The sequence below is a fragment of the Mustelus asterias genome, unplaced genomic scaffold, assembly GCF_964213995.1.
Source record: "Mustelus asterias unplaced genomic scaffold, sMusAst1.hap1.1 HAP1_SCAFFOLD_3240, whole genome shotgun sequence".
NCBI lineage: Eukaryota > Metazoa > Chordata > Chondrichthyes > Carcharhiniformes > Triakidae > Mustelus > Mustelus asterias.
In genome coordinates, this window is record NW_027593185.1 from 26,557 (window position 1) to 36,949 (window position 10,393).

Consider the following 10,393-nt stretch of genomic DNA (forward strand, 5'->3'; position numbering starts at 1 on the left):
TTGATCTTTCTCTACATCCCTCTAGCTATGACTGAAACACGACATTCTGCACTCTCTCCTTTCCTTTTCCCCTATGTGCTCTATGAACAGTCTGTTTTCTCTGTATAGTGTGCAGTTAACTATACTTTTCACTGTACATCAATACATGTGACAATAATTAATCAAATCACAAGATTCCTCAGATGAGGAGACCAAAATTGCACACAATATTCCAGGTGTGACCTCACCAAGGCCCTGTACAATCGCAGCAAGACACTCCTCTCGCAATGGAGACCAACATACCATTTGCCTTCTTCACCATCTGTTGCACCTGCGCACTTACCTTCAGCCACTGGTGTACGAGGACACGCAGGGTTCGTTGCACATTCTACTCTCTCACTTTATGGCCATTCAGATAATAATCTACCTTCCCACTTTTGCTACCAAAGTCGAAAACCTCACATTTATCCAATGGCATTAGCCACTCGCCCACCTGTCCAAATCACGCTGAGGGATCTCGGCATCCTCCTCACAGTCCACCCTCTCACTTAGCTTTGTGTCATCTGCAAATTTGGAGATAATACATTTAGTTTGCTCTTCCAAATAATTAATATACATTGTGAATAGCTGGAGTCCCAGCACTAATCCCTGCAGTACCCCACTGCGGTACCCCAACATCAGGCTGACTGGTCTATAATCCCAGCGGCACAGTGGTTAGCACTGCTGCACCACAGCGCCAGGGAACCCCGGGTTCAATTCCCAGCTTGGGTCATGTCTGTGCGGAGTCTGCATGTCCTCCCAGTGTCTACGTGGGTTTCCACCGGTTGCTCCGGTTTCCTCCCACAGTTCAAAGACATGTTGGTTGGCCATGCTAAATTCACCCTCAGTGTACCCGAACAGACGCCGGAGTGCGGCAACTAGATTTTCACAGTAACTTCATTGCAGTGTTAACGTAAGTCTACTTGTGAGACTAATAAATAGACATAATCTTAAACCCTGTTTTCTCTCCACCTCCCTTTTTAAATAGCAGGGTTACATTAGCTACCTCCAATCTGTAGGAACTATTTCAGAGTCTAGAATCTTGGAAGATGACCACCAATGCACCTGTTATTTCTTGGGCCACTTCCTCAAGTACTCTGGGAAGTAGATTATCAGACGCTGAGGATTTATCCGCCTTCAATCGCATCAGTTTCCCAATCTATCATTGCTAACTTACGTCTCATATCAATGTAGTTTCCTTGACTAAGATTGAGGTCCCTAGTCTCAGAATCAACTACGTCACTCTCCACCTTGATGAAGAATTCTATGATGTCATTTGTTCAGCCCCAAGGGGTCTTTATTCCTTTCTCATTGCATGGTACCCAGTCTAGAATGGCTTGTTCTCCAGTTGGTTTCTCAACGTATTGGTCCAGGAAACCATCTCGTATATACTCCAAGAATTCCTCCTCTATGGTATTGTGACAAATTTGATTTGCCCGATGTATACGCAGATGTTCCATAATCGCATGCATTCCTAATTTCCGGATTAATATCATTCCCAGCATCACCACTACAGTTTGGGGGTCTATATAACTAATCACTTTACCCATGTCGATTCCACATTGCTGGAACTAATATCCTTCCTCAGTACGGAGTTAATTTCCTCTTTAACCAGCAATGCAAATCCACCACCTTTTCCATTTTGTCTGTCCTTCCTAAATACTGAGTCCCCCGCAGCCAGGTCTCCGTAATCCCGACTATATCATACAAAGGGTTGCGTGAACGTACCCAGTCCATCACGCAAACCAGCCTCCCACCCACTGACACTGTCTACACTTCCCGCTGCCTCAGAAAAGCAGCCAGTATAATTAAGGACCCCACGTACCCCGGACATTCTCTCTTCCGCCTTCTTCCGTCAGGAAAACGATACAAAAGTCTGAGGTCATGTACCAACCGACTCAAGAGCAGCATTTTCCCTGCTGCCATCAGACTTTTGAATGGACCTACCTTATAATGTGATCTTTTTCTACACCCTAGCTGTGACTGTAACACTATATTCTGCACCCCTTCCTTTCCTTCTTCCCTATGTGCTCTATGTACAGTATGCTTTGTCTGTTTGGCGTGCAAGAAACAATACCTTTCACTGTATCCCAATACATGTGACAATAATAAATCATAGAATCATAGAAACCCTACAGTGCAGAAGGAGGCCATTCGGCCCATCGAGTCTGCACCGACCACAATCCCACCCAGGTCCTACCCCCACATATTTACCCGCTAATCCCTCTAACCTACGCATCCCAGGACTCTAAGGGGCAATTTATAACCTGGCCAATCAACCTAACCTGCACATCTTTGGACTGTGGGAGGAAACCGGAGCACCCGGAGGAAACCCACGCAGACACGAGGAGAATGTGCAAACTCCACACAGACAGTGACCCGAGCCAGGAATCGAACCCGGGACCCTGGAGCTGTGAAGCAGCAGTGCTAACCACTGTGCTACCGTGCCGCTTGCATGAATTATTGTGACTGCTCCGTGTGTTACGGCACAAAGCTGGTTCGTCTTTTGAACATTACTGGTTCCATTCCCATTATTTTTCACTGAGGCCCTGTTTGGACTCTGGCCCTTGATTACTCTGCCCATCACTTTTCTTCTTCCCCTTTCCGTCTTTGGCCAAGTGGTTTTATTGCTAGCCTATTAATCCAGAAACACAGCTAATGTTCTGGGGGACCCGGGTTCGAATCCCGCCACGGCAGATGATGGAATTTGAATTCAATTTTTAAAATCTGGAATTAAGAATCTACTGATGACCGTGAAACTATTGTCAATTGTCGGAAAAACCCATCTGGTTCACTAATGTCCTTTAGGGAAGGAAATCTGCCGTCCTTACGCAGTCTGGCCTACATGCAACTCCAGAGCCACAGCAATGTGGTTGACTCTCAACTCTGAGCAAGGGCAATTGGGGATGGGCAATAAACGCTGGCCAGCCAGCGATACCCATGTCCCACGAATAAATGAAAAACGCTCACCAATTTGTACAGATGCACCATAGAAAGCATTGTTTCTGGTTGTATCACAGCTCGGTATGTATGACTCCTGTTCTGCCCAAGACCGCAAGAAACTACAAAGGGTCGTGAATGAAGCCCAGCCCATCACTCAAACCAGCCTCCCATTCGTTGACACTGTCTACACTTCCCATTGCCTCGGAAAAGCAGCCAGCATAATTAAGGACCCCACACACCCTGGATATACTCTCTCCCACCTTCTTCCGTCAGGAAAAAGATATAAAAGTCTGAGCTTACAGACTCAAGAGCAGCTTCTTCCCTGCTGTTATCAGACTTTTGAATGGACCTACCTAATATTAAGCTGATCTTTCTCAACACCCTAGCTATGACTGTAACACTACATTCTGCATCCTCTCCTTTCCATCTCCCCTATGTTTTTTTATTCATTCATGGGACATGGGCGTCACTGCTGGCCAGCATTTACTGCCCTTGAGAAGGTGGTGGTGAGCTGCCTTCTTGAATCGTTGCAGTCCATGTTCTGTGGGTAGACTCACAATGCTGATAGGGAGGGAATTCTAGGATTTATATCCAGCGACTGCAAAGGAACGGCGATATATTTCCAAGTCAGGATGGTGAGCGGCTTGGAGGGGAACTTGCAGGTGGTGGTGTTCCCATCTATCTGCTGCCCTTGTCTTTCTAGACGGAAGTGGTCGTGGGTTTGGAAGGTGCTGTCTAAGGATCTTTGATGAATTGTTGCAGTGCATCTTGTAGATAGTACACACTGCTGCTACTGAGTGTCGGTGGTGGTGGGAGTGGATGTTTTTAGATGTGGTGCCAATCAAGTGGGCTGCTTTGTCCTGGATAGTGTCAAGCTTCTTGAGTATTGGAGCTGCACCCATCCAGGAAGTGGGGAGTATTCCATCACACTTCTGACTTCTGTCTTGTAGATGGTGAATAGGCTTTGGGGAGTCAGGAGGTGGGTTACTCGCTGCAGAGTCAGGAAGTGAGTTACTCGTCACATGAACTCTATGAAAGCTATGTTTTGTCTGAACAGCGCTCAAGAAACAACACTTTTCACTGTATCCCAATACATGTGACAATAATAAATCAAATCGAACTTGCACTATGCACAAGGAGGCCATTTGGCCCATCGAGGCTGCACTGGTTCTCTGAAAGCTAGCCCCACTGCCCCACCTTGTCTCCTACACCCTGCGCGCACTCGTTTCCGATAGTTTTCAAACTCCTCGATCGGACCTGCCTTCGCCACCCTCTCAGGAAGGTCATTCCAGACTCCAGTGGAGAAAAGCATCCCTCAGACCTTTTTACTCATTTGGCCAGTTACTTTGAATCTGTTCATGACAGAGTTTATAAACATCACGCATTGACAGACACCGATTTATCACCAATACAGACACCACAAGTTGGGCACACACACACCCTGCCGATCCGAGAGTGCCCACATTATCACCACGCTGACCCCTGCCACTCACTCAGCTTCCCGGCAAAGTCGACAACTTTCCCCCAATCTCACGAGTTTCACTTTCAGTTAACAGTCTCCCATGGAGAACTTCATCAAATGCCTCCTGGAAGTTCATACCACCACAGCCACCTCCTGAGCACCCACTCTCCCGTCACCTCTACAAGAAATTTAATCTGGTGGTGGTGGGATTGGGGGGGGCGGGGAGGGGGGCTGGTGCTGGTGGTAACACCGCGGGGCTAGTAATCAGGGGTTAATATACAGGTTCAAACGGGTTCAAATCCCACCATAGCAACTGGAATAGTCAACGAATAGAAATCTGGAATAGAAAGCCTGTTTCGCTCTCAGGGAGGATTGTCACAAAAATCCATCTAGTTCACTGATGCCCTTCAGGGAAAGAAATCTGTCGTCCTTACCTGCTCTGACCCACATGTGATACACAGCAATGTGGGTGACTCTTAACTGCCCTCCAAGGCACCTCAGGTCAAGCTTGATGAAGTCTGGGCAACAGACGCTGCCCTCACGGGTAACACCCATGTCCCATGAAAGAATAACTCACGCGACCGTACCCATGCACCCTCCCACTGATCAGCGGAACCTTTTCCTAGTGTTCAGGCACTCTATCCCTGATTTGACTCCAGGATTCCCCCGTCAACCTGGCGCTTAATTCCCTGGTTTCCCTTTCAACTCCCTTGAATATCCAAGTGACGGGCGCGATGTTCCAATCTAAATAAAGGAACAGCTCTTGAAGTGGGAGAAGCGAGAAAGATTGAACAGGGCAGGATTGCAGGGCAGCTGAAATATTCATAGAATCATAGAATCCCTGCAGTGCAGGAAGTGGCTATTCAGCCTATCGAGTCTGCACCAACTGCAATCCCACCCAAACCCTATTCCTGTAAGCCCACATATTTACCCTGCTGATCCCCCAGACACTAGGGTCAATTTAGCATGGCCAATCAACCTAACCCGCATAGCTGTGGACTATTCATTCGCACCTACTGCCTTTTATAACCGGGCAGTCAGTCGCACTCCAGCGCCATGACTTCCTTCAGTCGTGTTCATATGTTCCCAACCTGTGCCCTATTAAATATTCACTCATATTCATTCTCCAGAGGCAAGGGTTCAAACCAAAGAAAGATTGGATAGACTGGGGTTGCTTTCCTTGGAGCAGGAGAGACCGAGGGGTGGACACGTAGAAAATTATGAGGGGCAGAGATAGAGTTGACAGGAATAAGACAGGAACAGGGGTGGCACAGTGGATAGCACTGCTGCTTCACAGCGCCAGGGACCTGGGTTCAAATTCCCAGCCTGGGTCTGTGCGGAGTCTGCACGTTCCCCCCTGTGACTGCACGTGTTTCCTCCGGGTGCTCCGGTTTCCCCCCGCAGACCGAAAGACGTGCTGGTTAGGTGCACTGGCCATGTTAAATTCTCCCTGAGTGAAAGTATAGCGAAGGTTTACCAGGCTGATTCCTGGGACGGCAGGTCTGTCATAGGAGGAGAGACTAAGTCGGTTAATTTATATTCAGTGGAGTTCAGAAGACTGAGAGGGATCTCATAGAAACTTATAAAAATTCTAACAGGCTTAGACAGGGTAGATTCAGAAAGAATGTTCCCAATGGTGGGGGAGTCCAGAACTCGGGGTCATAGTTTTAGAACTGAGGTGAGGAGAAATTTCTTCACCCAGAGCAGTGGTTCCCAAACCTTTTTCACTAGGCCGCACTTTCGGAATAAAAATTTGCTCGCGCCACACCCAATTTTATATTGATAAGAAATACATTCAAAAACAACCCCTAGCAGTGCTTGATTCATAACATAGAACACAACTACTTAATAATATGATCATGGGACATCGTCCTCAGGATCACTTGATGCTCTTGCTCTCACTTTGGAAAAATATCTATCCATGTTTCAATGTTTCTTTGATTGTCCCTGAATCTTCCCGCCACACTTGCTATCCTCTCTCGCCCCACCAGTGTGGCGCGCCGCACCCTTTGGGAACCACTGACCCAGAGGGTGGGGAATGTGTGAAATTCACTGCCACAGAAAGTAGTTGAGGCCGAAACGGTGTCTGATTTCAAGAAGAAATTAGATATAGCTCTTGGGGCTAAAGGGATCAAGGGATATTGGGGTGAGGGGGGGGATCAGGATATTGAATTCGACGATCAGCCATGACCAAAATGAATGGCGGAGCAGGCTGGAAGGGCAGAATGGCCTCCTCCTGCTTCTAGTTTCTATGTTTTTCTGCGAAGGGAGAGTTAGCAGGGTAAATACATGGGGCTATGGAATAGGACCGGAGTTGGATCGTTATCGCTGCAGGCTCAATGGACCGAATGGCCTCCTTCAGCACTGCGGGGACTGTATAAACGTCCATGAATTGTGGAGGGGGAGAGGGCTAGGAGTCTGTCGTCTATATGAGCAGGGAGGTCATGCCACAACTTTATAAACCATTGGTTAGGCCAGAGATGGAGCACTGTGTGCAATCATGGTCAGCACCCTATCGGAAGGACATGACTGCACTGGAGAGGGTGCAGAGGAGATTCAGCTGCATGTTGCCTGGTTGGAGTGTTTCAGCTATGAAGAGAGGCTGCGTAGGCAGGGGTTGTTTTCTTTAGAGCAGAGGAGCCTGAGTGGGGGGGGATCTGATAGAAGTACACAAAATTATAAGGGACATAGAAAGGGTAGATCGTAAGAATCTTTTTCCCCTTGGCAGAGGTGTCGAAGACCAGATGGCACAGGTTTAAGGAGAGGGATAGGCGGTTTAGAGGGGATCTGTGGGTTTAAGTTTATAAGTTTAGTGTCACAAGTAGGCTTACATTAACACTGCAATGAAATTACTGTGAAAATCCCCTTGTCGCCACACTCGGGCGCCTTTTCAGGTCAATGCACCTAACCAGTACTTCTTTCGGACTGTGGGAGGAAACTGGAGCACTCGGAGGAAACCCACGCCTTACAATAGCAAGGAGGTCATATTAGAGTTGTATAGAACTTTGGCGAAGCCACAGCTAGAGTACTGTGTGCAGTTCTGGTCGTCACATTGTAGGAAGGATGAGAATGACATGGGTGTGTTGTTCACATGGATTTCAGCAAAGCCTTTAACATGGGAGACTTATTAAGAATGCTAATGCACATGGGGTACAGGGTGATCTGACAAAGTGGATTCATAGTTGGCTTAGCGGTAGGAGACAGAGGGTGGTGACAAATGGCTGCTTTAGTGATTGGAGGCCAGTGACCAGCGGTGTGCCACCGGGATCCGTGCTGGGCCCCCTATTATTCGTTATTTATATAAATGACATAGATGACTATGTGGGGGGGGTAGGATCAGTAAGTTTGTTGATGACACAAAGATTGGCCGGGTGGTTAACAGCGAGGTTGAGTGTCTTGGGTTACGGGAAGATTCGGATGAGATGGTCAAATGGGCGGAGAAATGGCAGAATGGAATTTAACCCTGAAAAGTGAGGGGTTGATGCACTTTGGAAGGAGAAATTTGACAAGGAAGTTTATTGTGAAAGGTCTGACACTGGGAAGTTCCGAAGGACAAAGGGACCTTGGCGTGTTTGTCCATAGATCTCTGAAGACAGAAAGGCAGGTTAATAGGGTGGTGAAAAAGGCATATGGCACACTCGCCTTTATCAATCGGGGTATAGATCGCAAAAGCAGAGAGGTCATGTTGGAGTTGTGTAGAACTTTGGTGAGGCCACAGCTGGAGTACTGTGGGCAGTTCTGGTTGTCACATTATAGGAAGGATGTGAAGGCACTGGAGGGGATGCAGAGGAGATTCACCAGGATGCTGTCTGGGGAGGAACACTTAAGTTATGAAGAGAGATTGGATAGGCTTGGGTTGTTTTCTCTGGAGCAGAGGAGACTGATGAGCGACCTGATTGAGGTGTTCAAGATTATGAGGAGCATGGACAGGGTGGATAGGGAGCAGCTGTTCCCCTGAGTTGAAGTGTCAGTTACGAGGGGCCACCAGTTAAAAGTGAGGGGTGGGAGGTTTAGGGGGTATTTGAGGAAAAACATTTTACTCAGAGGGTGGTGACGGTCTGGAATGCACTGCCTGGGAGGGTGGTGGAGGTGGGATGCCTCACATCCTTTACAAAGTATCTGGATGAGTACTTGGCACGTCATAACACTCAAGGCTATGGGCCAAGTGCTGGCCAGTGGGATTAGGTGGGCAGGTCAGGGCCTTTCATGCATCGGTGCAGACTCGATGGGCCAAAGGGCCTCTTCTGCACTGTAGTATTCTGTGAAATCACATTTTTCAAAGTGGTGCATGTAGAGAGAGAGACCGTGGCAGAGGGGAACAATGAGAGATGCGGCTGGACGTACACCTAATTCTTGACGGCGCAGGGCATCTCAGTAAGAAATGGTTGGGGAGTGGGAGAGGATTTGGATCGATAAATAGAGAGGGAAACAACATTCTGATCAAGCTGCAAAGAGCCTCAGTTCTGTTGCATGCTGGGAGGCATGGTCTATTTGTGGGCATCGTGGTTCGGGAACACTGCCATGACGTCGGAGAGTATGCCATGAAGACTGGCGAAGATCGATGCTCGGTTCGAGGGCCACCAATTTCCCTCAGAGGACGGCTGGCATTCTGGCCTGTGGCCAGCCAGATGGAAGGGGGTGAATTAGAAATAGAGGGAAGGCGGAGGATAGGAGAAGGTGCGAGTATCTGGGGAAAAAACAGGGAGAGAGGGGTAGAACGAGAGCAGCAGAAAAGAGGAAAACTTCACCAGAAAAGAGAGGAAGATGATGTTTTGAGGGGTGGGGAGGTGAGATGGTGAATGTGGGTGTCTGCATGCACACGTGCGTCTGTGTGTGTATGTGTGTATGTGTCTGCATGTGCGAGTGTGCGCGCGAGAGTGTGCGCGTGTGTGAATGTGGGCGTGTGTGAGACAAGACTGTGCGTGTGTGACTGTGTGTCTGGGTGTGTGAGTATGAGTGTGTGTCAATGTGAATGTGTGGGTGTCTTTCTCTCTCTCTCTCTGTCAGCAGGAAGGCCTCTCTGTGCTGCCACTGTTAAAAAACAGGATTTGTAGCATTCCTGATTCTGCAACAGCAGCCCCCCCACCACCGCTCCCCCCCCCCCGCCACCGCTCCCCCCCACCCCCCCTTCCCCCAAATCACTCTCACGTCTCAGCGATCAATCAGTGCTGTTGTTTTGACCCACCCGCCCGCTCAGACACACAGCAGCTTACCTCGGCTGTGAGTCGGCCTGGTGGCGCCCAGTAGCCCCCTCCCTGGGGCCCTGCTCATCCTCCTCGCTGCTGTCAGCTTCCGATCCCGGGGAGGAGGGGGTCGAAGCAACTTCGGGGTCTGTGGCCTCGTCGCTGGGCTCCTCCTCCTCCTCATCCTCGCTCTGGGCCTCTGACCCCAGGGAGGAGGGGGTCGAAGCCACTTCAGGGTCTGTGGCCTCGTCGCTGGGGCCCTCCTCCTCCTCCTGGTCAATTGCGGCCTCCGGGGGTGACTCTGTGTCCATTGTGGCTCCTCGTGTGTCCCGCCTGCTCCCGGCCTGCAGTCCCGTCTCTGTGGCTGGCCCCAGCAAAGAGAACAATCATCATGTTAGCTGCTTGTTCAGGCAGAGCCCCAGGCACCCCGCGGAGCGGAGAGCAATCGCTGCTATTATCAGGAGGAAGCAGCAACCCCTCCCTCCCCCCACTCCCCCTCCAGACTCGCAAACAGCCACTTCTCCTGTTTCAGCGACAGGGACCCCGGCAACTCCGAGCTTCTCTGGGGCAGCCTCTCACTCGCTGAGATCTCTTCGAGCTACAGACTGACTGCACAGTGAGTAAGGCCTCAAAGTTCAGCATCACTTCCCACATTCTGCACTCTCTCCTTTCTTTCTCTATGGACGATATTTTTATCTGTATAGTGCGCAAGAAATAAGATTTTTCACTGTATGTTAATACATGTGACAATAATAAATCAAATACACACACCGGCGAACACACGCAA

General features: G+C 49.2%; 1 long non-coding RNA gene across 1 annotated transcript; it reads right to left on the minus strand.

The window, feature by feature from the left end:
• Window positions 1-495: 495 nt before the first annotated feature.
• Window positions 496-10,069, minus strand: LOC144490404 (uncharacterized). The gene is made up of 2 exons (XR_013497247.1): window positions 9,637-10,069; window positions 496-542 (listed from the first exon to the last, which is right to left on the minus strand). It is a non-coding gene; the product is annotated as an uncharacterized LOC144490404 (long non-coding RNA).
• Between the last annotated feature and the right edge of the window lie 324 nt (window positions 10,070-10,393).